This window comes from Macaca fascicularis, chromosome X (assembly GCF_037993035.2).
Source record: "Macaca fascicularis isolate 582-1 chromosome X, T2T-MFA8v1.1".
NCBI classification, from domain to species: domain Eukaryota; kingdom Metazoa; phylum Chordata; class Mammalia; order Primates; family Cercopithecidae; genus Macaca; species Macaca fascicularis.
This window is the reverse complement of record NC_088395.1, coordinates 78,721,718-78,748,587: the sequence shown is the minus strand read 5'-3', so window position 1 is coordinate 78,748,587 and position 26,870 is coordinate 78,721,718. Positions and strand designations below refer to the sequence as shown.

At 41.0% G+C, this 26,870-nt stretch overlaps 1 protein-coding gene and 1 non-coding gene across 6 annotated transcripts in view; one reads left to right on the top strand and one right to left on the bottom strand.

Moving 5' to 3' along the window:
• Positions 1 to 26,870, bottom strand: part of NHSL2 (NHS like 2) — a 234,203-nt gene that overhangs the window by 170,548 nt on the left and 36,785 nt on the right. The gene's annotated exons all lie outside the window — the stretch shown is intronic.
• Positions 8,330 to 8,435, top strand: LOC123571442 (U6 spliceosomal RNA). The gene has a single exon (XR_006695606.1). It is a non-coding gene; the product is annotated as a U6 spliceosomal RNA (small nuclear RNA).

Below are 26,870 nucleotides of genomic sequence, written 5' to 3'. Positions count from 1 at the left end.
GCACACAATAAGTGGAGAAACATTTATTCAAGACAATCTACTAAATATTGGTAAGAACAGATAGAGTCTGTAACATTTGAACCATGACCTGCTCCAGTTCTGCCCGTCACCAGCTCCATGTTACAGAAGCACTGTTCTGGATGGGTGTGGCCAAGAAAGCAAGGTTCTCTACTCCCCCAGCTTCAAGTCTGTGGGTTTCAGCTTCACTCCAGGAGCATGTCTCATCTTCCCCAGCTCAGTATTGCAGAAGTTCTATTCTGGGTAAAAGTGGCCAAGAGGACTGGGCTTCCTTCTCCCACCCAGTGCCAACTTGTAGGGCAGAATATTTACTCCAGGCACAATGGGCCAAGAATGCTAGGCCTCAATCATCCTACCGCAGCTGGCTAATAGGATGCAAGCTCCATACTGGGAGAGGCAAGCTGAGAAGACCAGGGACTCCTATCCCCTCCCCAGTGCCCACTCTTAGAGTAAGGGGTATTACTCCAGGAGAACCAGGAACTCTCCCCGCCCCAAGCTCCAGTGCAGTGGCTTAGAGGTTCTACCAGGGGCAGACCCTGAAGGCAAGCCATAAGGATGGAGAGCTCCACAGTTCTGTCCTAAGGGGACTGGTTATTTAGAACAGAGTGTGGAGAAGTTCATGCCTAAGGGCGCTGTCAAAACCAATGGAAATCTTCCCGGCAAGCAGTTAAGACAGGGCTAGTAGCTTCATGAAGCTAGTAACAACAAGAAAAGTGGCAGACCAGCCAGAAGGTTGCCAGAGAAAACCATGGAAAGAAACAGCTAAGAAGATACCTCATGGGATCACACTCATCCCTATGGACTTGGAAGGCTGTGCACATGCACTAGGCTGCACCTACTTCAGGAGCAATCAAGGCAGGACATGGGACAGACGGGAAAACATTCCCCAAGCCACACACAATTCAAGCAACAAAGGACACAAGCCTTACTGGCTCACAACCTGTGACAAATCACTGATTGAACAATAAGCTACTCTAAACCAGGGACCACTCCTAGGCAGCCAGGCTTAAAATTAAATCACACCCATCCTTGGAGGTCTGAAAGACTGTACATATGCCTAAGACTAGGCCCTCTCAGGAATGACTGGAGAGAAAACTAAACTACTAGTTCTTGTTGAACATGGAGCAAAATTGTAAACTCTTTGACCTGTGAAAGCAGTCTCCAAGCCACACATACACACACATCCAACAATAAAGATAGGCAATAGAGATTTTTCAGTCTGAAGAACAACAACAACAATAAAATGCACAGAGCCTCAGAGAAGTGTAGGACAGCATTAAGTGCACCAACATATACATACATAATGGTAGTACCAGAAGGAGAGATGACAGAGATAAGGACAGACAAAATATTTAAAGAAATACTGGCTTCAAACAACCCAAATTTGATTAAAAACATTAATATGCACATCTAATAAGCTCAGTGAACTTCTAGCAGGATAAAGACGAAGAGATCCACGCCCAGGTGCATCACAGTTGTTGAAATAATGAAGTACTGAAAGACAAAGTGAAAATTTTGAAAGCAGGAGGAAACACTTAACTCATCCATCATGTACAAGGAAACTTCAATAAGATTAACAGCTAATTTCTCAACAGAAACAGTGGAGAGCAGAAGGTATTCAGATGACATATTCAAAATGCAGAAAGTAAACAAACAAACAAACAAAAACTGTCAACCCTTAAGCCCAGCATAACTATCATTTAAAAATGAAAGCAAAATAGGCCAGGCACAGTGGCTCACGCCTTTAATCCCAGCACTTTGGGAGGCCCGGGACGGCATATCACCTGAGGTCAGGAGTTCAAGACCAGCCGGGCCAACATGGCGAAACCCTGTCTCTACTAAAAATACAAAAATTAGCCTAGCATGGTGGCATGCACCTGTAATCCCAGCTACCCAGGAGGCTGAGGCAGGAAAATTGCTTGAACCTGGGAGGTGGAGGTTGGTTGCAGTAAACCAAGATCGCACCATTGCACTCCAGCCTGGAAACAAGAGTGAAACTCCATCTCAGAAAAAATAAAAATAAAGGTAAAATAAAGACTTTCCCATAGAAACAGATACTAAGTGAATCCATTGTCGCTTACAGAAAATACTAAAGGAAGTTTTTCAGGCTAAAAGGGAGTGACATTAGACAGCAATGTTTTTAAGAGATGGGGGCTCACCCTGTTGCCCAGGATGGAATGCAGTGGGATAATCATAACTCAATGCAGCCTCAAACTCCTGGGCTCAAACCATCCTCCTGCCTCAGTATCCAAAGCAGCTGGGACTACAGGTGCATGCCACTACACCTGGCTGAGACAACAATTTAAATTCACACAAATAACCAAAGAACTCCAGTAAAGGTAGTTATGTAGGTAATGATAAAAGAATAATTACATATTTTTCCTATTTTCTTAAATAATTTAGAAAGTAACTTCATAAACAATATCTATAAAATTGCATTGTTTTCCATAAAATATATAAAAATATAATATATTTGACAACAATGGGGTAAACGAGGTCGTTGGGAACAGAGGTGCATTGGAATAAGGAAATGACACTAGATGGTAACTCAAATCCGCAGGAACAAATGAAGAGAACTACCAATGGTAATTAAGAAGGTTAGTGTTTTTTAAACTCTATAAATACATCCATGCTCTCTTTTCTTCTATTAGCTTCTTTAAAAGACATAAGATTACATAAAGTAATAATTGTAACTAAGTGTTGTTAGATTTGTAACACATGTGGACATAATATATATAATAATAATAGCACAAAAATGGGGAAGGGAGGTATATAAAAATAAAGTTTCTGTATCTCACTGGAATTAACTTACTGCAAATCTGAAGTAGATTCTGACAAGTTAAGATGCATATCATAAACCTTAGGACAACAATTAAGTAAAAAACCTTTTAAAAAAGTTAAAAATAATTAAATGAATTAAAATGCTATGCTAGAAAATACTTAATGCAAAACAAGGCAGTAAAAGAGGAACAGAGGTAAAAAAAAAAAAAAGATGTGAAACATATAGAAAACAAAAAGCAAAACTGAGGCTGAAGCAGGAAGATCACTTGAGGCCAGGAGTTTGAGACCAGGCTGGGCAATATAGCAAGACCATGTCTCTACAAAAAATTAAAAAGTTAACCCATTGTGGTGGTGCACACCTGTAGTCCTCACTACTTCTGAGGCTGAGGCAGGAGGATTGCTTGAGCCCAGAAGTTGGAGGCTGCAGTGAGCAATGACCACACCACTGCACTCCAGCCTGGGTGACAGAGTGAGACTCTTTACTAGAGAAAAGTCAAAAAGCAAAAATGGCTTAAGGAACCAGTGAAAGAAAAGCCAACTAAATTCAGAGCAAGAAGAAGGAAGGAAATAATCAAAGAGGAAATAAATGAAACAAATAATAGAAAAGTAGAGAAAATCAACAAAGCCAAAAGTCAGTTATTTGGGGAAAAAAAAAAAGAACAAAATTGACAAATCTTTAACTAGACTGACCAAAAGAAAACTAGAAAAGACTCATTACTACTGACCTTACAGAAATAAAAAGAGAAATAAGCAAATACTGTGAACAACTATATGGCAACAAATTTGGTAACTTAGATAAAATAGACAAATTCCTAGAAAGAACAACTTCTAGCAACTGATTCAAGAAGAAAGAGAAAATCTGAATAGACTTATAATAAACAAAGAGATTGAATTAATAATTTTAACACTTCCCACAAAAAAGTCCAGGCCCAGATGGCTTTACTGATGGATTCTACAAAACATTTAAAGAAAAATTCACAAACTCTTCCAAAAACAGAGAAGAAATAAACATTTCCAGACTCATTCTATGAGGCCAGCACTATTCTGACACCAAAGCCAGAAAAGGACATCACAAGAAAAGAAACCTACAGACCAATAGCCTTATAAATATAGATGCAAAGTCCTCAACAAAATACTAGCAGATCAAATATAGCAACATATAAAAAAAATTATACATGAACAAAACAGATTTATCCCAGGAATTTTAAGTTGGCCTAACATCTGAAAATGAATTAAAAATCATTAGAATAAAGGGCCAAAACCACATGCTGATTTCAACAGATGCAGAAAACTATCTGACAAAATCTAACACCTGTGTATTATAAAAACACTCAACATGTTAGAAATAGAAGGAAACATCCCAACCTGATAAATGCATCTACAAAAAACTCACAGCCAATACCATACTTAATGGTGAAAAACAAAAAGCCTTTCCCTAAGACAACGGTGTTTGTTCTCGCTACCTCTTTTCAACATTGTAAGGGAGGTTCTAGCTAAAGCAATTAGTTTAAAAAGAAAAAGAAACAAAAGACATACAGATTAAAAAGGAAGAAGTAAAACTATCTCTATTTGTAGATGATATGATCTTGTGTATAGAAAATCCTAAGGAAACCACTATTCAACAAATTTACTAAATGAAATTAAGAAAATCGTTCGGCCAGGCGCGATGGCTCATGCCTGTAATCCCAGCACTTCGAGAGGCTGAAGCGGGTGGATCACCTGAGGTCAGGAGTTCGAAACCAGTCTGGCCAATATGGGGAAACCCCCTCTCTACTAAAAATACAAAAATTAGCCAGGCACAGTGGTGAGGGTCTGTAATCCCAGCTACTGGGGAGGCTGAAGTAGGAGAATCACTTGAACCTGGGAGGTGGAGGTTGCAGTGAGCCAAGATTGCACCATTGCACTCCAGCCTGGGCGACGAAGCCAGACTCTGTCTAAAAAAAAAAAAAAAAAAAAACAAAAAAAGAAGAAGAGAAGAAAAGAAAAGAAAAAGAAAACAAAACCGTTCAACTTACAAAAGCATAAAAAAGTAGCGATAGACCGGGTGCGGTGGCTCAAGCCTGTAATCCCAGCACTTTGGGAGGCCGAGACAGGTGGATCACGAAGTCAGGAGATCGAGACCATCCTGGCTAACATGGTGAAACCCCGTCTCTACTAAAAAATACAAAAAACTAGCCGGGCGTGGTGGCAGGCGCCTGTAGTCCCAGCTACTCAGGAGGCTGAGGCAGGAGAATGGCGTAAACCCGGGAGGCGGAGCTTGCAGTGGGCTGAGACCCGGCCACTGCAGTCCAGGCTGGGCGACAGAGCAAGACTCTGTCTCAAAAAAAAAAAAAAAAAAAGTAGCGATAAATTTAACAAAAGAAGTAAAAATTTCTCACTTTGAAAACTAGAAAACATGGTTGGAAAAAAATCTTAAAAGATAAACAAATGGGAAGACATATGTTCATATATCAGAAAATTGAATATTGTTAAGATAGTTACATGGCCCAAATTTATCTACAGATTCAACACAATCCCTATGAAAATCCCAGCTATCTTTTTTGCAGAAGTTGACAAACTGATCCTACAATTTATATGGAAATGAAAGGGGCTCAGAATAGCCAAAATGTTCTTGAAAAAGAACACCAAACTTGGGGGATTTATACTTTCCAATATCAAAACTTACCACAAAGCTACAATAATCAAGACTGCATGGTACTAGCACAAGACTAGATATTTAGATCAACTGAATAAGAGAGAGATGATAAATAAACCCTAAATTTATGGTCAATTGATTTTTGACAAAGATATCATGATAATTAAATGGGGAAAGAAAAGTCTTTTTAACAAATAATGCTGAACAACTGGATAGCCATATGCAAAGGAATAAAGTAGGACCTCTATCTGAGATTATACACAAAAATTAAAGAAGATTACAGACTCAACGTAAAAGCCAAAACTATAAAACTCTTAGGATAAAACATGGAAGAAAATCTGCATGATATTGGGTTAGGCAATGATTTCCTACATATAACACCAAAAACACAAGCAAACAAAAGAAAATTGAGAAGCTGAACTTAAGGTAAAAAATTTTTGTGCATCGAAGGATGCCATACAACAAAGGGCAGAAAGAGCTCACATTATGTAAATATTTATTGCAGCATTATTCATAATATCAAAAAAGTAGAAATAGAACAAATGAGTATCAACTAGTAAATGGATAAATAAAATGTGGTATAGTTATAAGATGGAAAGGAATATTCAGCAGTATGAAATGAAGTGGCAGGTTCCACTTCAAGCATGACAGTGTGAAGAGCAGTGGCTCCTACCACCACTCTTTGTCATTCCAGCACTTTGGGAGGCCAAGGCAGGAGGACTGCTTGAGGCCAGGAGCTCGAGACCAGCCTGTGCAACATAGTAAGACCCCCCATCTCTACAAAAAATAAAAAAAAAATTAGCCAGGCATGGTGGTATGTGCCTGTGGTCCCAGATACCAGGAAGGCTGAGGCAGGAGCATTGCTTGAGCCCAAGAATATGAGGTTACAATGAGCTATGATTGTACCACTGCACTCCAGCCTGGGCAATGGGGCAAAGACTCTGTCTCTTAAAAAAAAAAAAAAAAAAGATTGACTTCCAGTTAACATGCACACAGCTTAGAAGTCGCTATTCCATCCTAACAAGAAAAAAGCTGAACACACTGAAAAATCAATACTCTTCTTAGATTAATCAGAGAAATGAGGTCACAGGGCAAACCTCTGTCCTCAAAATTAGAGACAGACAGATGAATACAGAGAAACACAACTCATGGTAAGAGAAACTCACGGACAGAAATCAGTACTGGAGTAGAAAAACCTGAATTGTAATTGATGAATTGTTGGATGCTCAGTGAGGATAAATCTGACAACAGTTAATACTTTTTTTATGGGCCATAAAACACACTTTTACAAGTTTAAAGGAATAGCAATCATATAATGTCTGCTCTCAGACTACAATGGAATTAAACTAGAAATCTATAGCAGAAAGACATCTAGAAAATCCTGAAATGCTTGGAGATTAAACAATATATTTCTAAATAACACATGGATCAAAGAAAAAATCTCAAGAGAAATACAAAATATATTGAACTAAATGAAAATGAAAATATATCAAAATTTAAGGGATGCAGCAAAAGCAGTGCTTAGAAGGAAATTTATAGCATGTACATATTAGAAAAGAAGAATGTGTATTTTAGAAAAGAAGAAAAACCTAAGCTTCCCCCTTTGGAAAATAGAAGAAAAAGCAAACTAAACCCAAAGTAAAAAGAAGAAAAGAAATAAAAATTAGGGCAGAAATCAATGAAACTGAAAGCAGAAAATCATTGGAGAAAAAAATCAACAAAACCAAAAGCTGCTTCTGTTAAAAGATCAATAAAATCAATAAGCCTCTAGCGAGACTAAGAAAAAAAGAGAGAACACAAATGACTAATATTACAAATGAAAGAGGGGGGAACATCACTACAAATTCCAAGGACATCAAAAGAATAATAAAAGAATACAAAGAACAACTCTATGCCCACAAATTCAATAGACTAGATGAAATGAACCAATCCCTTGAATGACACAGTCTGCCAAAGCTTACACAAAAAGAAATTGATAATCTGAATAGGCATATATCTATTAAAGAAATTAAGTTAGTAATTAATAACCTTTCAAAACAGAAAGCACCAAGTTCAGATGGGTTCACTGGTGAAATCTGTCAAACATTTAAGGAAAATTTATACCAATTCTCTATGATCTTGTTTAGAAGACAGAAGGAGAAGGACCACTTCCTAACTCATTCTGTGAAGCCAGCATTACCCAAAGACCAAAATCAGATGAAGTCATAACAAAGAAAAGAAAACCACAGACCAATATTTCTCATAAATATAGAAGAAAAAATCCTCAACAAAATATTAGCAAATTGAATCCAGCAATGTATAAAAATAATTATATATCACAACCAAGAGGGATTTACCCCAGGTATGAAAGGCTGGTTCAAGATTCAAGAATCAAATAATGTAATCAATCACATCAACAGGCTAGTAAAGAAAAATAATGATTTTATCTATAGATGCAGAAAAAGCTTTTGACAAAAATGCCAGTACTCATTCGTGATAAAAACTCTTAGCAAACTAGAAATAGAAAGGATATCCTCAACTTTATAAAGAACATCTACACAAAACCTACAGCTAACATCATACTTAATGGTGAGAAACTTGAAAGTTTCCCAAAAAACAAGGCAAGGATGTCCCCTCTCACCACTTGCTTCTCAACATTTTACTGGAAGGCCTAGGTAATGCAATGAGAAATAAAAGGTAAACAGATTGGGAAGGAAGAAATAAAACTGTCTGTGTTCACAGATGACATGGTCATCTATGTAGAAAATCTGAAAGAATCAGTAAGTAAACTCCTAGAGCTAATAAGCAATTATACAAGGTTACAGGATACAAGGTTAATATACAAAGTCAATTGCCGTGCTATATACCAGCAATGAACAAGTGGAATTTGAAATTAAAAATTCATTAGTATTATGTGTGCTTCAGTAGCACATATACTAAACTTGAAACAATACAGAGAAGATTAGCATGGCCTCTGTGCAAGCATGCAATTTGCACATGCAAATTTGACATGCAAATTTGTGAAGCATTCCATACGTTTGGTGTATATTTATCTCAAACTCATCAGGTTGTGTATATTAAATATGTACAGCTTTTTGTATGTCAATCATACATCAATAAAGTGTTCCTTTTAAAAAATTACTGTTTACATTAGCATTCACAAAAAATGAAATATTTTGGTATAAATCTAATATCATCTGTACAAGATCTGGGTGAGGAAAACTACAAAACTATGATGAAGGAAATCAAATAACTAAATAAATGGGGAGATAGTCCACGTTCATGAATAGTAAGACTCAACATTGTCAAGATGTCAGTTCTTCCCAACTTGATCTATGGATTCAATACAATTCCAATCAAAATCCCAGCAAGTTATTCTGTGGATATCAACAAACTGATTCTAAAGTTTATATGGAGAGGCAAAAGACATGGAATAACCACCTCAATATTGAAGGAGAAGAAGAGTTGGAGGACTGACAGTGCCCAACCTTGAGACTTACTATAAAGCTGCAGGAATCAAAACAGTGTGTTGTTGGTAGAATGAACAGACAAGTAGATCAATGGAACAGAATAAAAAGCACAGAAATATACTCTCATATACTCAACTGATCTTTGACAAAATAGCAAAGGTAAAACAATAGAGCAAAAATAGTCTTTCAACAAACATTGGAAGAGCAAGTGGACATCCACAGGCAAAAGAAATAGATCTAGACATTGACTTTATACTCTTTACAAAAGTTAACTCAAAATGGATCACAGACCTAAATGTAAAATGCAAAACTATAAAACTCCCAGACAATAACACGAGCGAACATGTAAATGACCTCGTGTATGGTGATGGCTTTTTGAAAACTTCAATTATTAGTCTATTTGTAATTTTGACACCTTATCTTCATCTATGGATTTAAATTTTTCTTAAATTAATAAAATTTATTTTTAGAGCAGTTTTAGGTTCATAGAAAAATTGAGTAGAAAGTACAGAGTTTCCATATACATTCTATACTCCCTGTCTCCATATACATGCAACCAATCTCCTCCACCATCAACATCCTGCACCAGAGTGGTACATTTGTTAAAATTTATGAACTTACATTGCAATGACTTTTTAGATACAACACCAAAGGCACAGTCCATGAAAAAACAGTTAATCTAAAACTGGGCTCATTAAAATTAAAAATTCTGTTCTGCGAAAGACACCATCAAGAGAATGAAAGATGTAAGAGTTTGGAGATGTTCCAGCCTAAGTGCGTTCTCAAAAACAGTGGAGACTGTGGCAAAAGGCAATTGGTAGGAGAATAATAGATTCATTGGAGATACAGACTTAACTGTAAGCTGGCTAGTTTACTGGACAGAAACAGGGAAGAGACAGCTGAGAAGAGCCCTCCTGGTATCAGAACAAATCTCAAATACTGATCTAGGGAACTATGCTTCAAAGGTGCCACAATTTGATTGGGCCAGTTTCACCACCACCTCCCCACTCCAAGCAATTTATGCCCTTAAGGATTTTTGAAAACAATAGAACAATCAGCCAGCAATTAGTGGGGCTTAACAGCTGGGTGTGTTTAAAACCCAGGATTTTGGGTCTTAAGAAAATGTGGCACATATACACCATGGAATACTATGCAGGCACAAAAAAGAATAAGTTCATGTCCTTTGCAGGGACATGGATGAAGCTGGAAACCATCATTCTCAGCAAGTTTTCAAAAGATCAGAAAACCAAACATCACATGTTCTCACTCATAAGTGGGAGTTGAACAATGAGAACACATGGACACAGGGAGGGGAACATCACACACCAGGGCCTGTCGGGGGTCGGGGGCTAGGGAAGGGATAACATTAGGAGAAATACCTAAAGTAGGTGACAGGTTGATGGGTGCAGCAAACCACCACGGCACGTGTATACCTATGTAACAAAACTGCACATTCTGCACATGTACCCCAGAACTTAAAGCATAATAATAATAATAATAATAAATATATATATAGCCACTCAACCTTTCTCTTTCTTTATAGAGACAAGGTCTCACTCTGTTGCCCAGGCTAGAGTGCAGTGGCACGATCATAGCTCACTGCAGCCTCAACCTTCTGGGCTTAAGTGATCCTCCTACTTCAGCCTCCCAAATAGCTTGGACTAGAGGAGTATGCAACCATGCCTGGCTAATTTTTTATTTTTTGTAGAGCTGGGGTCTCCCCATGTTGCCCAGGTTGGTCTCAAACTCCTGGTTTCAAGTGATCCTCCCACCTTGGCCTCCCAAAGTGCTGGAATTGCAAGTGTGAGCCACTGCACCTGGTCCATTCCACCTTTCTTGAGGTTGCTGTTTGCATGACATATTTTTTTCCATCCTTTTACTTTCAATCTATTTGTATCTTTGAATTTAAAGAGTGTCTCCTAGAGACAGCATGTAGTTATACTGTTACACTGTTTTTTGGATCCTGTGTGACAATCTCTGCTTCTTGATCGGATTGTTTAATTCATTTACATTTAATATTATTACTATTGATATAATTGAGTTTACATTTGCCATTTTATTTTTTGTTTTTATATGTCTCATATCTTTTTATTCTCTAATCCTCCTTTATGCTTTCTTTTGCATTAAGTGAATATTTTCCATTATTGCATTTTGATTTTTAAAATTATTTTGAATAATAAAAGTAAATATTTTACTATATTATTTATGTATTAACTGTTGCTCTAGGGCTTACCATAAACAGATTAATTTACCACTTTCAATAATGGACAGAACCAGGGAGAAGGTCAGCTTTACACCTCAAGATTCCAGAAAAATAAGAGGAAACTAAACCCAAAACTAGCAGAAGGAAGGAAGTAACAAAGAGTAGAGGTAAATGAAGTAGAGAATAGAAAAAAATGGAGGAAATCAATGACATGACAGTTGGTTATTTGACAAGATTAACAAAATTGACAAATCTCTAGCTAGACTGACCAAGAAAAAAAAAGAGAAGACACAAGTTACTAAAATCAGAAATGGAAGTAGAGGATGGGCATGGTGGCTCATGCCCGTAATCCCAATGCTTTGGGAGGCTGAGGCAGGAGGATCACTTGAGGCCAGGAGTTACAGACCAGCCTCAGCAACATAGCAAGACTTGGTCTCTACAAAAAAAGTAAATTAAAAAAAAATTAGCCAGGCATAGTGGCACATGTCTGTAGTCCCAGCTACTCAGAAGACTGAGGCAAAAAGACTGTCTAAGCCCAAGAGTTCAAGTCTGCAGTGAGCTATCATGGTGTCACTGCACTCTAGCCTGGGTGACAGAGTGAGATCTGGTGTCAAAAAAAAAAAAAAAAAAAGGAAAGAGATGAAAGTGGGGGCACTGCTACCAACCTTACAGAAATTTTTAAAAAATTATAAGAGAATCAGGTTCCTAGAAATAAAAACACTATCAAAATGAACTCAAGAAACAGAAAATCTGAATAAACCTATAACAAATAAAGACATTGAATCAGTAATAAAAAAAAATCTCCCAATAAAGAAAAGTCCAAGATCAGATGGTTACACTGGTGAATTCTGAAAAATATCTAAGGAAGAATTAATACCAATTCTTCTCAAACTGTTCAGAATATTGAAGAGGAGGGAACACTTCCAAACTTATTCCCTGAGGGCAGCATTGTCCTGATATCAAAGCCAAAGATATCACAAGAAACGAAACTACAGATCAATACCCCTTATATAAATGTAAAAATTCTCAAGAAAAAATTAGCAGGCTGAATACAATAGCAGCATATTAAAATAATATATGCCATGGCCAATTAGGATTTATCCCAGGAATGTAAGGGTGGTTTAACTATGAAAATCAATCACTGAAATACATCATATTAATAAAATAAAGAAAAAAGACCACATGATCATTTGAAAATGAAGCAAAACAAACAAATAAAAACCAAAATTCACACTTTTCATAATAAAACACTCAACAAATGAGGAAAAGAAGGGAATTTTCAAAACAGGATAAAAGGCCAGGCACGCTGGCTCATGCCTGTCATCCCAGCATTTTGGGAGGCTGAGGCAGGCAGATCACTTAAGGCCAGGAGTTCGAGGCCAGCCTGGCCAACATGGCAAAATCTTGTCTCTACTGCAAATACAAAAATTAGTTGGACGTGGTGGTGCATGCCTGTAATCTCAGCTACTTGGGAGGCTGAGGCACAAGAATCGCTTGAACTCAGGAGGCTGAGGTTGTAGTGAGCTGAGATCATCGTGGCACTGCACTCCAGCTTGGGCAAGAGAGTGAGCCTATGTCTCAAAAACAAAAATCAAACAAAAAACACGATAAGAGGCATATATTAAAAACCTACCCAAAGCTAACATCATACTCAATGGTAAAAGACTGAAAGCTTTACTTCTTAGATCAGGAACAAAACAAGGATGCCCTCTCTTGACACTTCTATTCAACACTGTATTGGAATGTCTAGACAGAGCGTTCAGGCAAAAATAAAATAAATGAAAAACAAGGAAGGAAGAAAGGAAGGGAGGGAGGGAGGAAGGAAAGGAGGAGGGGAGGGAGAGAGGGAGGGAGGGAAGGAGGAAGAAAGTACAGAAGAAAGGAAAGAACAGAAGGAAGGAAAAATTCATTCACATAGTTAACGAAGAAATAGTAAAACTATCTCTATTCACATATGACATGATCTTATATATACAAAATCCTAGAAAAACTATTGAGCTAATAAACGAATTCAGCTAAGTTGCAGGGTACAAGATCAATATGTTTAAATCAGTTGTACTTCTATACATTATCAATAAACAATCAAAAATGACATTAAGAAAACAATTCCACTTACAATAGCATCAAAAAGAATAAAATACTTATGAATAAGTTTAATCAAGGAGGTACGAGATTCATACATTGAAAATTACAAAACACTGCTGAAATAAACTAAAGAAGCCTAAATAAATAAATGGAAATACAGTCTAAGTTCATGGACTGGAAGACTTAGTATTGTTAAGATGTCAATACTACCAAAAACAATCTACAAATTTAATGCAATTCCCATTAAAATCCCAATATCCCTTTCTGCATAAATGGAAGAGCCAATTCTAAAATTCACATGGTCTTCCAACAGACCCCAGATAGACAAATTACTCTTAGAAAAGAAGAGCACAGTTGGAAGACACACACTTCCAGATTTCTGGTTATATTACAAGGCTACAGTAATCAAAACCATATGGTACTGTCATAAAGAAAGACATATAATGGAATAAATTGGACAGTCAAGAAATAAACCCATGCATCTACAGAAAATTGATTTTCTACAAGAGTGTCAACACCATTCAATGGGAAAAGAACAGTCTCTTCAACAAATGGTGCTGGGACAACTGGGTAGCCACTTGCAAAAGGATAAAGTTGGATTCCTACCCTAATAAAAGAGAAATGGATCAAAGACCAAAACATAAGAACTAAATCAATACATTTCTTAGAAGAAAATATAGGAGTCAATCATCATGATATTGGATTTGGCAATGCTTTCTTAGATGTAATACCAAAAGCATAAGCAACAAAAGAAGTAAAAAGCATAAGTGACAAAAGAAATACATAGTAGATATAAATTTGACCTCATAAAAATTAAAATTTTTGAGCATTAGTAGATAATATCAAGAGAGTGAAAGGACAGCTCAGAATGGGAGAAAATATTTGTACATCAGATACCTGATAAGGGTCTAGTATCCAGAATATATCAAGAACAATTATAACTCAACAATAAAAAGACAAATCACCCAATTACAAATGGGCGAAGGATTTGAACAGGTATTTCTCCAAAGAAAATATACAAAGTGCCAACTAACATATCAAAAGATGTTTAACATCATGAGTCATTAAGGAAATGCAAATTAAAAGTATAATGAGATACCACTTCACACCCACAGGGATGGTTATAAGCAAGACAACATTGCAGAACAAGTATTGATGAGGATGTGGAGAGATGGTATAGCCATTCTGGAAAACAGTCTGGCAGTTCATCAAAAGGTTAAACATAGAGTTAGCATATGACCCAGAAATTCCACTCATAGGCTTCGCAAAAATACTTGTCAATGTAAAGGTCTATCAACTGATGAACGGGTAAACAATATGTGGCATATCCATATAATTGAATATCTTTCCACACACAAAAAAGAGAATGATATATTGATACATCTTACAACATGGATAAATCTCAAAACACCATATGTTAAGTAAAAGAAGCTATTTTAAAAAGAAGACATATAATATCATTTATATGAAATGTCCAGAATAGGTAAATCTCTAGAGACAAAAAGTAGATTAGACGTTGCCTAGTACTGGGGAGTGGAGGAGTAAGAGAGGCTGAGGGATTGGGGGGTCACAGGTTGAGGGTACAATGTTGATTTGGGGGTTTGAAGCTGAAAATCTTCTAAAATTGATTGTAGTGATGATTACACAATTCTTTAAATATAATAAAACCCATTAAATTGTACACTTTAAATAGGTGAGCTTTGTGGTATATAACAGCTTTCTTAAAAAGCTGTTAAAATATTTTAATTAAAACCAGACTACATTTTTGGTATAAATCTGTTTCAGAAATATGCTAGTAAGACTCTTACTCTTGTATACATTAACAAATATTCATACGTTAAATTTGTTCAGGGTAAGTGGTCCCTCTCTGGGGGCTGCCTTTTGCTGACATTAACCTTAAAGAGGTGAACAGAGCTGACAGGCTGTGGCTGCATCGCTGTAGCACCCTGGGCAGGCAAGAGCCAGATGAGTGGGGGCTCCATTTCCATCCTCTTTCCTGTCCTCTGGAGACTTCTAGACTCCTCTATACTGGAATCGAAGCCCTGAGTTTTCTTTTCCACCCTTGATCAACTTATTCTTCATGGTGGCACAAGGAGAATAGCTTGCCTAACTGGTAGCTGCCTAACTCTCGCATTTCCCCTTTTTTCTCCTTTGTTCAGTCCCTGGATTCATTTGTAACTAATTTGTAATTGCCAGCCTTCAGACTGTACAGCTGAGGTCACTTGCAGTTAGGAGTCCTGATCTCCAATTTCACCTTCCTATCTGCATCCTTGGCAGTCGCTTAACTTCTCTGGGCCTCAGTTTCCTCATCTGTAAAGTGAAAATAATAATTCCAACTTATAAAATTGTTTGGAAGATTCAATGAGATAATATATTTGAAAGTATCTGCTGAAATGAATCCAATATCTTGTCCCATGTCCAGTGAAACCATTCAGTTTACCAGTTAACAGCAACCAACTGCCTCTGGACAGAAATTAGGAAACAGAGAGGCAGAAAGCAGAGAAAGGGTTGGATTATATGCCCAGGCTCATGCCTATGTATAGCACACCCAGGAATGTTGCTACCCAATTCCCCACTGTGTAGTTTTGGGGCAGCCCAATGAACAATCTCATGCAAAATAATGTGCCCTCCCCCTCCCCCAACTCATCCCCATTGCTGCCCAGCAATGGTCTCTCTGAGCCACATGAATGATGGATGAAGTGAGTCAGAAACTATTGTTCCCTGCATGGCCTTCTCCCAGAGTTGAGGACCTTTATTGTTCCCAGATAAGAGCTGAGCTGGGAAGAAAGGCTTTAATGAAGAAATGTCTGCAAGGCCTCCAGGACTGGCTCTCACTTCTGGTTTGGGCTGGCTAGCCCATGAGCCAGCAAGCAGCCCAGCTAAGTCCATTTGGCCACTTGTGGGGGGTCTCAAATCAAGGCATGGTGGGATGGAGGTTGAAAACAAGCAGTTATAGCGAGGCTCTAGGACTATCACTGATTTGCAGTTCTCTGTGCTCTCGGGGGATATGCTAAGGGAGACTTCTGGCCCTAAGTCTGCTGCTGGGGCCTGGAATGCAGCCTGCCTTGACTCCCCACCCCCACTACACAAGCATTCCTGAGCCACTGTAGAAACCCCGTCCCTATTCAAAATCAGCTCGAATGTCACCTCAAGCAGGAAGTTTTCTCTAGAGTCCCTTCCCCCCACCACTGCCAGATGTGAGCGTCCCTCCTCCCAAGCTCTTCGCGCAATTGGTTGTTCATCTCCCAAGGCATTTATCACATTCTGTCGTGTGTAACAGTTATTTATGTGCTTGTCTTATCCCTCTTTCTCTGCTGCAGTCAGGGATGGAAGCCAATTCATCGTTGCACCCCCTACAGTGCCTGACATGGAGTTAGAGTTCATTCAGTCAGTCAACAGATATTTACTGAGCACCTACTCTGGGTAGGAAGTAAACACCTTGGGTCTGCTCAGAACCCTGCTACCACCACAAATTCCCCATGGAGGGCACTCTTTCCTACCTTACCCTGAGGCACAGTGGGCAGATAAGGGGTCTCAAAAAAAGGGCAGGGGAAGTAACTGGCCCTCTTCCCTTCCTCCGGGGAGTTATAAAAGTTGCAGCTGTTGTGGCTCACGCCTGTAATCCCAGCACTTTGGGAGGCTGAGGTGGGCGAATCACGAGGTCAGGAGATCAAGACCATCTTGGCTAACACAGTGAAACCCCGTCTCTACTAAAAATACAAAAAATTAGCCAGGCATGGTGGCGGGTGCCTGTAGTCCCAGCTACTCGGGAGGCTGAGGCAGGAGAACGGCGTGAACCCGGGAGGCAGAGCTTGCAGTGAGCCAAGATCGTGCCACTGCACTCCAGCCTGGGCGACAGAGCAAGACTCCGTCTAAAAAAAAAAAAAAAAAAAAATGCAGCTGTTGGGGCACGTCCTCACACCATAATGACTGTGCAACTCAACTCAGCCCAGCACTGCCCCAACCCATAACAGGTCCCCTTGGGGGATTGTACCCCAGGGCAACCATGAGGCAAAGTGCCAGGTAGAGGTCCCTCCTAATCCCAAGATTTCTAACCTGTCCTGCTAACCTTGTGTTCCTACCACTGGGGGTTACTGAACATTTGTCTGTACCTGGTACCAGAAGGCTGAATACAATGAATTACATGCCCAGAGAGCATCTGCTTTCTGGAAACCTCCCGTCTAAGAAAACTTAAGACTCCTGTTCTATGGCCTGATTCGGTCTGATTTAGGAAGGCAGGGGAGCCTCCTCTCTTGCCTCCTTACCTACCAGAGGCCTGAGGAGGTGAACTATGGTCCCCAGATTAAACCAGGAGGAAAGTAGAACTATCTCTTGGATACAGGGACCCTTAGTCATGACAGCAACATGGGTAGAAGTAAGCCTGTATTCTTGGGAATGGAGTGTGGGGCAGTGCAAAGAGCATTAGATTAGGAGTCACTATTGGATTTGCATGCCAGCTCAGTTACGTGTTGGCTGTGTAACTTTGAGCAGACCTTCTCTTCTTTCTTAGCCTGTTTTCTCATCTGTAAAATGTGGTTAATAATCCACCCAGAACCCTCAGAACCTGATTTCACTCTGACCAACAGCCGTGATCCTGCCAGAATGTAACTCAAGGGCATGAGAAAGCAAAGAAGATAGATTACACTCTCTTATGTTTTTTAAAAATTGCTGTTTAGAAAGGTTGTATCATAGAAAGGTCCTGTCACTCAGACTGACAGGAAACCTTAGTGATTTTTTTTTTGCCCAACCATCCCATTTTACTGATGGAAAAACTGAGGCCCACAGAGGGTTAAGTTGGACTCAGGTCCCCAAGACCACTGCTCCTGATAGTTTTCTAACATAAGAATAACCAGTCAACAATAAACCATGTTCTTTCCCTTACTTAGGCAATGAAGAAAGATTAAAGGTGACCAATAAGGGGAAACTTTTAGGGGTGATGGAAATATTCATTATCTTGATTGTAGTAATGGTTTCACAGGAGCATACATATGATCAAACTCATCAACCTATATACTTCAAATATGTGCCATTTAGTGAATGCCAATTTTACCTCAATAATGTTAAAGAAGAGCAGGGTGGGGAGAACCCAAATGTGGAGCAGGATCTGAGTCTAATGCGGCCTCCAAGTAGCTTTGTTGTTCAAGATCAGCAGTTGTTCCACCCTGTTTCATGGATGCACCACAAACAGCTTCCTTAGAAGCTGTCACATATGGGGCCTCCCAGGAGCTTCTCTCTGCCTCTGAGTTGCTACAGAGCGTGAGGCCCACCAGGCAAGTTCCTCAGGCTATGTCCTGCTCTTTGGCTCACCCATGTGGTACTCCAGGGCGAGCCAGGGAGAGGCAAAGGAATAACTTTTCTGACTTCCTTCTCCCTAAGGATTCATGGGAAACACGTGGTCAGAATTGAATGAAAACGAAAAGAAAAAAAAAAAACCAGTCAATTTAAGTCATTCGAAACCTTCCCATCACTTCCCTCTACAGCCATCCTACCCTCCCCATCCCACTCTCTGTCATTTTCCCTCCTCTCACAGTTCCCAGAGGAGACATATGGACTAAGATGAGCTTCCAGGTCAAAGAATTGACTTTTTGCTTTTTGCTTCCCCAGTTCAATAAATGCTTTTTGAGGCTGTGTGGGGCTGGGCCTAGTGGGAAACAAATATGCCTAAGCACTTCTCTGCCCTCCACATAAAATCCCAGCCTTGAAGACAGAATAGGCAGACTTGGACACAAATAACTCTCGTGCTGGGCAAAAAGTGATGCATACCATCAAGAACCACCAAGTGCTACAGCACTGCACAAAGAGAGAGTGCTCACTCTCTCCAGGGAATCAGGGGAGACTTCCCCAGGGAGGTGCCATTGAGCTGAGCCCTAAAGCATGGGTCATTTTCCTTTACCAATACGAAACAGCATTTGGATGGTGTTTCACATTTTACTAAGGGTTTTTCATAGCATTCAACCTCATCATAACCATTTGACAAGGTAAGTAGGCTACACCATCAGGCACATTCAAGAGAGAAGGAAACTGAAGCACACAGAAGATGAGGCTGGTAGGCATGCCACTCTATCCGGCACTTTGGGTTTGAGCTCGGTTCCTACTTCACAAAATTGGTTAATAGGCAGAGGTGGGAGGAACAAGGAGGCCAGAAAGCCAGGAGTGTTTAGGGCATGGTGGGTATTTTGGCCACCAGGAAAGTGAGGATTGCATAAGAAAGTGGTGGGTCACAAGACTGGAAAGGCTGCTTGAGACCAGCTTGTTTGTAGCTTGCAATGCCAGTCAAGGGCCTGAATATTTATCATTTATCAGCTACAGTTTATGGGAATAGGGTTAAAATCAGGGTTTGGAAAGGAAGTGGGGACAAAAGCAGTGGTGTACATGAGGGTTGCCTTTGCTTCTGCTTTAAGCCCCTAACAAAACAAACAAATGACACTAGGGTAACCCTGGTCCCCCTCTTCAGCCATGAGTAGATTTCCAGAGAAGGCACATGATGACACTTATTCAGGTTAAATAACAAAAGCCATTTCCTTCTGAGCAGCTTGCTTTTCAGCTCCCATAGAAGGGCAGCGGGGTCAGGGCGCAGAAGGCAATGGGAGAGTGTAGAAGATAAAGGGAGAGCCAGGAAGGGAAGTGAGGCTCCAGGCCACATCCTGACAGCCAACTGGGCCCAGTCTGAGGCCCTCCAGAGATGCTTTGGCCAGTTTCTCACTAGGACAAATTCAGCTTTAATCAATCTGTTTTCCCCTTGAGCTCATTGTTGTTGCAAGCAAAAGAGAAAGCCCCTGTGTTGAGACCTTTTGCTAGTTGTCCAAACAGCAGCGCAGCAGCACACGCCAGGCAGAAAAGGGCAAGCCCCCACAGAGGCAGTGCAAAGTGCATGAGAGTCAGGAAACTGGGGGCAAGTCCTCCTGGCTTCTGCCCCTTCCTTGCTGGGTGATCGCAGGCAAGTTACTGAGCTTCTCTGAGCTCAGTTTCCTCAGATGTCAAATGACACCTACTGGGCTGGTGTGAGAATTCAGCCAGAATTCAAACAAACAGAAGGCCTAGTGTAGCTCCTGGTTCATGGTAGGGACTCGATAAATGCCAGGTGCCTCAGTCCCTTCCTAGCATGCCAGGGACAGCCCCCCAGGGAATGCCTGTAACATAATGGAGCAAGGGGTAGTTTTATAAGCATAAGTCAAGCTAAGTGCAGATTTCTTTAGTGCAAAAAGTGTTTATGAATGCTTCCCATGTAATGTTTCTGGAAAATATGTGCTGGGAGAGTGAGGAGCAAAAGGAGAAAAGATTTGAAAAATCCTCTTTCTAGAAAGTGCAGGCTGGGGATAGAAGGTAAACTACTGAGCTGAAGAGATTCTTCTGAAGAAGAGTAATCTGAGGTTTAGGCACACCATTTCTGCCTTGAATTTCAGCAAGGAAGGCATTAGAGGAAGCTAATGAAGAAATAAAATATGGTTAATGGACCCTTTATTTGTGCTCACAGAGGAGCCTATTAGTAGAACTATTCAAGGGGGAGAGAAAATTATATTCTAGGCTTTCCTTGCTCTCACCAGAGAGCATCAGAGATTCAGAAAGGGAAAGACCCCTGAAACCAAAAGTTGGTGATTCTTTCACACAGTCCTCCTGGCAACTGTCTCATAAAAGGTTCTTTTCAGAGAGGCAAGTCACTCTAAGGAAGCATGTCCCAATCTTCAGTCACTTGGGGGCTACCTTCACAATTTCTGTCATATCCACATACCCCCTTAACTATTATTTAGTTAATTTTTTTCAATTTCTCACTCTTTTACTTTAAAAAAAAATCTGTGAATCATTGATGTAAATGGAAAACCACTACCACAAGACTTAAATCGAAGGAAACTACAAAAGTAAACACATTGCTATTAAAAACATAATACAAATTCGTGTCCCATCCAAAAGCATGAGATGGACTCCCACTCCCTGGGGGACACAGGTCTACCTTGGGAAGCCAGCTCTAGAAAACAAGACCACTTGCCTTGAGGATGCATACCGGGAGGCACAGCTACTTCCCAAACAGGGACCCAGGTTTAGAGCCAGAGGGCCCAAATGAACAGCTGATTTGGAACATGGTCTCTTCTGGTCTTGCCCTGGAAACTCCTCCCAGACAGTGGAGAGTTAGATGGCACCCACTCCCCAGAGACAGGCTGGGAGCTGGGCCAGAAGGAAGTCAGGCAAGGGACCAGCCGTGATGCCCTGGCTCTTGGTGGTTCAGACTGCATTCACTGTTGGACCCAAAACTTACACTCAGGAAACCTGTCTATTTAATATGCTGTTCATTGTAATTTTTGCAATGATTTCCTCCTTGCTGTCCTGTAGTATTTGACAAATTTCCTGATGAGAATACAAGATATCTGAGGAGTCCAAAGGAGAAGAATGTGGATCTGGTCCCCAGGTGGGTTAACCCAGGCCACCTGGTGTAGTGTGTACAGTGGGGATCAGTGAGAGGGCCCCAACAGGAAGGTGAAACTGAAGACGCATGTCTGCTATGCTCTGAACATTGGTTGCCCCCCAAAATTTGTATGTTGGAACCTAATACCCAATGTGATAGTATTAAGAGGTGGGGCCTTTAGGAGATGATTAGGTCATGAGGACTCAGCTCTCACGAATGGGATTAGTGCCCTTATAGAAGAAGCTCAAAGGAAGGGAGCCTGTTTACCCCTTTCTCCACATGAGGACACATAGAAGCTGCTATCTATGAGGAACAAGTACTCATCAGACGCCAAATTTGCTGGTGCCTCATTGTGGACTTTCCAGCCTCCAAATCTGTGAAAAATAAGTTTCTATTAATTATAAATTACCTAGTCTATGGCATTTTGTTATAGCTGCCCAAGATGACTAAGACAGCATCCCTTCTCCAACCGGTAACACTCCTACTCTAATGCTATGAACTTGGAGGGGCTTCCTTTTTGTTCCTACTTTTGTTTTCCATGAGGTTCACTGGCTCTTTACACTCACTAAGAGATCAATCAGTAAAACAAATCCCTAGATAGCATTTTTAGTGACAAATTCAGGCATTTTGACACTTGCCCTCTCATAGCTACATTTTCTACACTTCAACTCATATTGGAGAATAGACAAGTTTCTAAGAAGGCATAGAACTGCTTGACAGACAAAATTGGGTGTTTTTGGTTTTGTTTTTGCATAGAAGGAGGACCAGATTCATTTACTCTCTTGACCAGATAATGGGTTCAGAGAAATCTGTCACCTCCTTCCTTTTCCCCTCTTCTCCATTCCCTGAATCTTTTCCTCTTCAGGATGACTGGCTGGCTATCACAGCAGGGTGGGACTATAAGGGTTAAATACAACAGAAAACAGAGAATCAAATAAATCTTAGGGCTTACGGAAAGCCAAGTCTACAGTGAGGGGCAGAGAGTAGAGAGAAGCCACAGGACTGACTGGCTGTGAGGTTGCAGCCTTCAAAGCATGTGGAGAGTCCAGAGGTAACTGCACAACAAAGCATTCTTTGAGTAAAGGTCATTCTAACCTATAAAACAATGGCCATATCCAGTGTCCAAGAGTGCTTGGAAAACAAGGCTAAATGCACAGTTTCATCAACAGGTCAAAAACTTACATGCCTGTCACATGAAAAGAGGCTCAACATCACTAGTCATTAGGGAAATGCAAATCAAAATCACAAGATACCCCCTTGCACCCAATAGGCTGGACATTACCAGAAACACAAGAAATAACAAATGTTGGTTAGGAGGCAGAGAAATTGGGCCCTTATGCATTGCTGATGGGAATGTAAAATGGTGCAGCCAGTGTGGAAAACAGTATGGCAGTTCCTGAAAAAGTTAAACACAGGATTACCATATAATCCAACAATTCTACCTCTGGATATATATCCAGAAGAATTGAAAGCAGGGACTTGGCTGATTCTCCTCAACCTATTTCTTATAGCAAAGCTTTATGTTATCTTTATGTCTAAAATCTTAAGGAGAACAAATTAGTTTGCCTGGCCTGTCCGTGCAGGTAAGACTTGGACACATGAACACAGAGACACCAATCACTATATCAAATACTGATAATCCAAATATATTTAGACACACAGAGTTGGAGATTGTCAATTTGCAAATAAAATTTGACATCATACCTGTAAGTGCAACTGTGAGATGGCAAACACAAATGAAAACTGAAAAGGTTCTATCCACTATTTTTTTTCAACATGATGCCAGGTATTTGGAAGTGTGTGTGTGTGTGTGTGTGTGTATTTTGTATTTTGGGGTCCAAATATGTGGCATTGGAATGTTGAGCATTATAGAAGATTAACTGTTGAAGTCTTTGAATGCCAAGCTCGGGAGTTTGGACTTAACTCTAATGCTTCTGTCAAAATGAGCATTAACCTTTCTCCCCATCACAGCTACAGGCTGCTACTTAATGTCAGGATACACCAGAAATCAGTAGGGTGTGACTGACACCCACCCACCCACAGAAATGGCTAGTTGGTTCAGTGTGAGAATGATAAACAGAGCTGTCTAAGTCCAGCCACAGGGATGGGGAGAGTTTACAAGCCATAAGAAAGACCCACCATGTCACAAGTGGGAGCAGAGCCATGGCATAGACTCCCGGCCCTTGGGCAGCTTGTCAGGCATACGCCATTCTTGGGCACTTATAGCAGCAGGAATCCCTGGAGTCATAAAGGCACAAGGGTTTCTCCCTGAAACAGCCAGAACACCCTACTGCTGACTCAAACTTCAGCTGGAACTGGGGCAAAAAGTCCAGCTCTCCTCCCATTATTAACCATCCTCCCAATCCTCCACCCTCAGGCTCACTCCTCTGCTTTTTTTCCAGTCCCAGTGCACCAGCAGGCAAAATACCATGGCAACCTGCCCTAAACAGGGAGCGAGGAATGCCTGCCGAGTATTGTTGGCCAGGCTTAGGTCTCTGGGCTGGGCATTGGGACTGTTACTGCCACTCCTTAGCCTTGCCTTCTGCCCTGCCCTCATGGGCTTTCTCTTTTTCTGGAAGTTATCCTTTGCCTCTTGCCTGGGCCAGATGGACAGCTTGGCAGGCACCTGGCATATGCCCCTGGCTGGACAAACTTATGGCTGCACCCACTGGCCAAAGGATTCCAGGTGGAAAAAAATACTCTGATGGATGGAGCAGAGGTCTGGAGAAAACCAAGAAATGGATAATCCAGACCCACCACTTGGAATGCGAAAGCGCATGCTCAGGTGGTCACACTCTCTGCCCCGGCGGATGGGTCTGGCGCTCCCAGCCGCCAGGGGCCTCCTGCTGCCAATCGTGTGGTCTACGGAGTCCAGAGGTCATACAGCAGGCCGGGGGAAGTACCTCCCCCACCACAACCTCAGGCCAGCCCTGTGGCATTCTGGAGAAAGGAACCAGCCTCTACCCCACCGCCACTCCTTGTGTGTGGCTTGGTATGTGGAAGGCGGAGGGGAGATTTCGAGTTTCCGATGAGCATGTAGGTTTGTGCTGTGGGCTGTGTGCTTTCCCACACACAGAGCTGAGTGATTCCTGCTTTACTGAAGCTGCCAGGGCAGAGAGGAGGTGGAGGATAGGCAAAGTCAGACGGGGAGTTGGGGGTTTGATGCAGAGTGTGGCAGCAATTGCCTGGACGGACCGCAAGGAACCCCTTTGGGCTGTGGTGGAGGAGCTCAGTGACTGTTCAATGCAGTGACTTTTTCATCCCTGTGTGTGAGCCAGGTGGGTCTGGGACAAATCAACTCACTCCCCCACCCTAACACTCCACAGGGAAGCTCAGAGGTGCTCACCTGCTGGGTGGTGGCCCAGACTTCACAGATTTCTAGAGGTTGTCTGGACTCATCCTGGCCCAGCTCTCCAGCTTGTGTCTTTCCCACCCTTTGTTGCTGAATGTTCTCCTATTCACCCTTCTTAACTCTCCTCAGGCCCCCTTGCCTTCAGGAAGCCCACTTCAAATCCCTTCTCACCCATGCCCAGCCCAGGTTCCTCTCTATCAGCCCTCTATGCTACTTTTCTTAATTGGGGGATTTGGCATAGTTGTGCCAATATTTTATTTGATCAAGTAAGAGCATTTTTTAATTTAAAAAACTGCCATATACTAAAACCAAGATGTCATAAACAACAAAATGATGTTTTAACATCAAACAATTGGAATGACAATTTTAGAACTTAAAAAACTGAACAAATTTGGCTTCATAAAAACTACATCGGCCAGGCATGGTGGCTCATGCCTGTAATCCCAGCACTTTCAGAGGCCGAGGTGGGAGGACCACTTGAGCTCAGGAGTTTGATACCAGCCTGGGCAACATGGCGAAACCCCATCTCTACAAAAAAAAGTACAAAAATTAGTGGCCATGATCATGCCACTGTACTCCAGCCTGTGTGACAGAGAACTTGTCTCAAAAACAAAAAACGAAAAACTACATCTTTCTTTTTTTTTTTTTTGACAGAGTCTCGCTCTGTCGCCCAGGCTGGAGTGCAGTGGCATGATCTCGGCTCACTGCAACCTCCACCTCCCAGGTTCAAGCGATTCTTCTGCCTCAGCCTCACGAGTAGCTGGGACTACAGGTGCACGCCACCACAGCCAGCTAATTTTTGTATTTTTAGTACAGACGGGATTTCACCATATTGGCCAGACTGGTCTCAAACTCCTGACCTCGTGATCCACCCACCTCAGCCTCCCAAAGTGCTGGGATTACAGACATGAGCCACTGCACCTGGCCTACATCATCATTTTTTAATTCAGAAGAGTAAAAACTTTAGGAAAGATGAGTGCTGATTTGCATTTGGGAACTGCAGACCTAGATGACAATTGGATAACTAAAAGTCTAGCTCAGAACGCATGTGATGCCCCCCCCCACACACCAATTTGGGCAGCATTTGGAGTTTATCAAACCACTTGCACATGCTCACAACCCCTGGGATGTGGATGTTATTATTCCCATTTTACACATGAAGAAACTGAGGCTCAGAAAAATCAAATAGCTTGCCCAAAGCCACACAGGCCAAGACTCCAAATCCTGAGCTTGTTTGCCTGGGCCAAACTGCCTCAACACAACAGTGTCAGCAATTCAATTCAACTGGTATTTATTGAGCACAGACTCCATGTTCTTCTTTTTCTTCTTTTTAGGTGTGTTGACACCTGTTATTTTATTTTATTTTATTTTATTTTATTTTTCTCTCTTGGATCTCTTTTGCTTTTCATTTTATTTAATGGCCATTTTCTTCCTTTATTTCCATAAGTTTTTGGGGGAACAGGTGGTGTTTGGTTATATGAATAAGTTCTTTAGTGGTGATTTCTGAGATTTTGGTGCACTCATCACCAGAGCAGTGTACACTGTACCCAATATGTAGTCTTTTATCCCTCACCCGCCTCCCACCCTTTCCCCCGAATCCCCAAAGTCCATTGTGTCATTCTTATGCCTTTGCATCCTCATAACTTAGCTTCCACTTATGAGTGAGAATATACGATGTTTGGCTTTCCATTCTTGAATTACTTCACTTAGAATAATGGTCTCCAACTCCATCCAGGCTGCCAGATGCAGAGTCGAAGACAGTGTGTTCCATATCCTCACAGAGCTCACAGGGAAGCAGGAACACTACAGACAACTTGAATGACACCACCATCTCACAAGGGTGTTGTGACAATGAATGACACAATTTATGAAGCACCCTAGCATAAGGCCAGACACCCAGGAGGCATTCAATGAATACTAGTCTCCTAACTTACTTCCTTTCCCTGTTC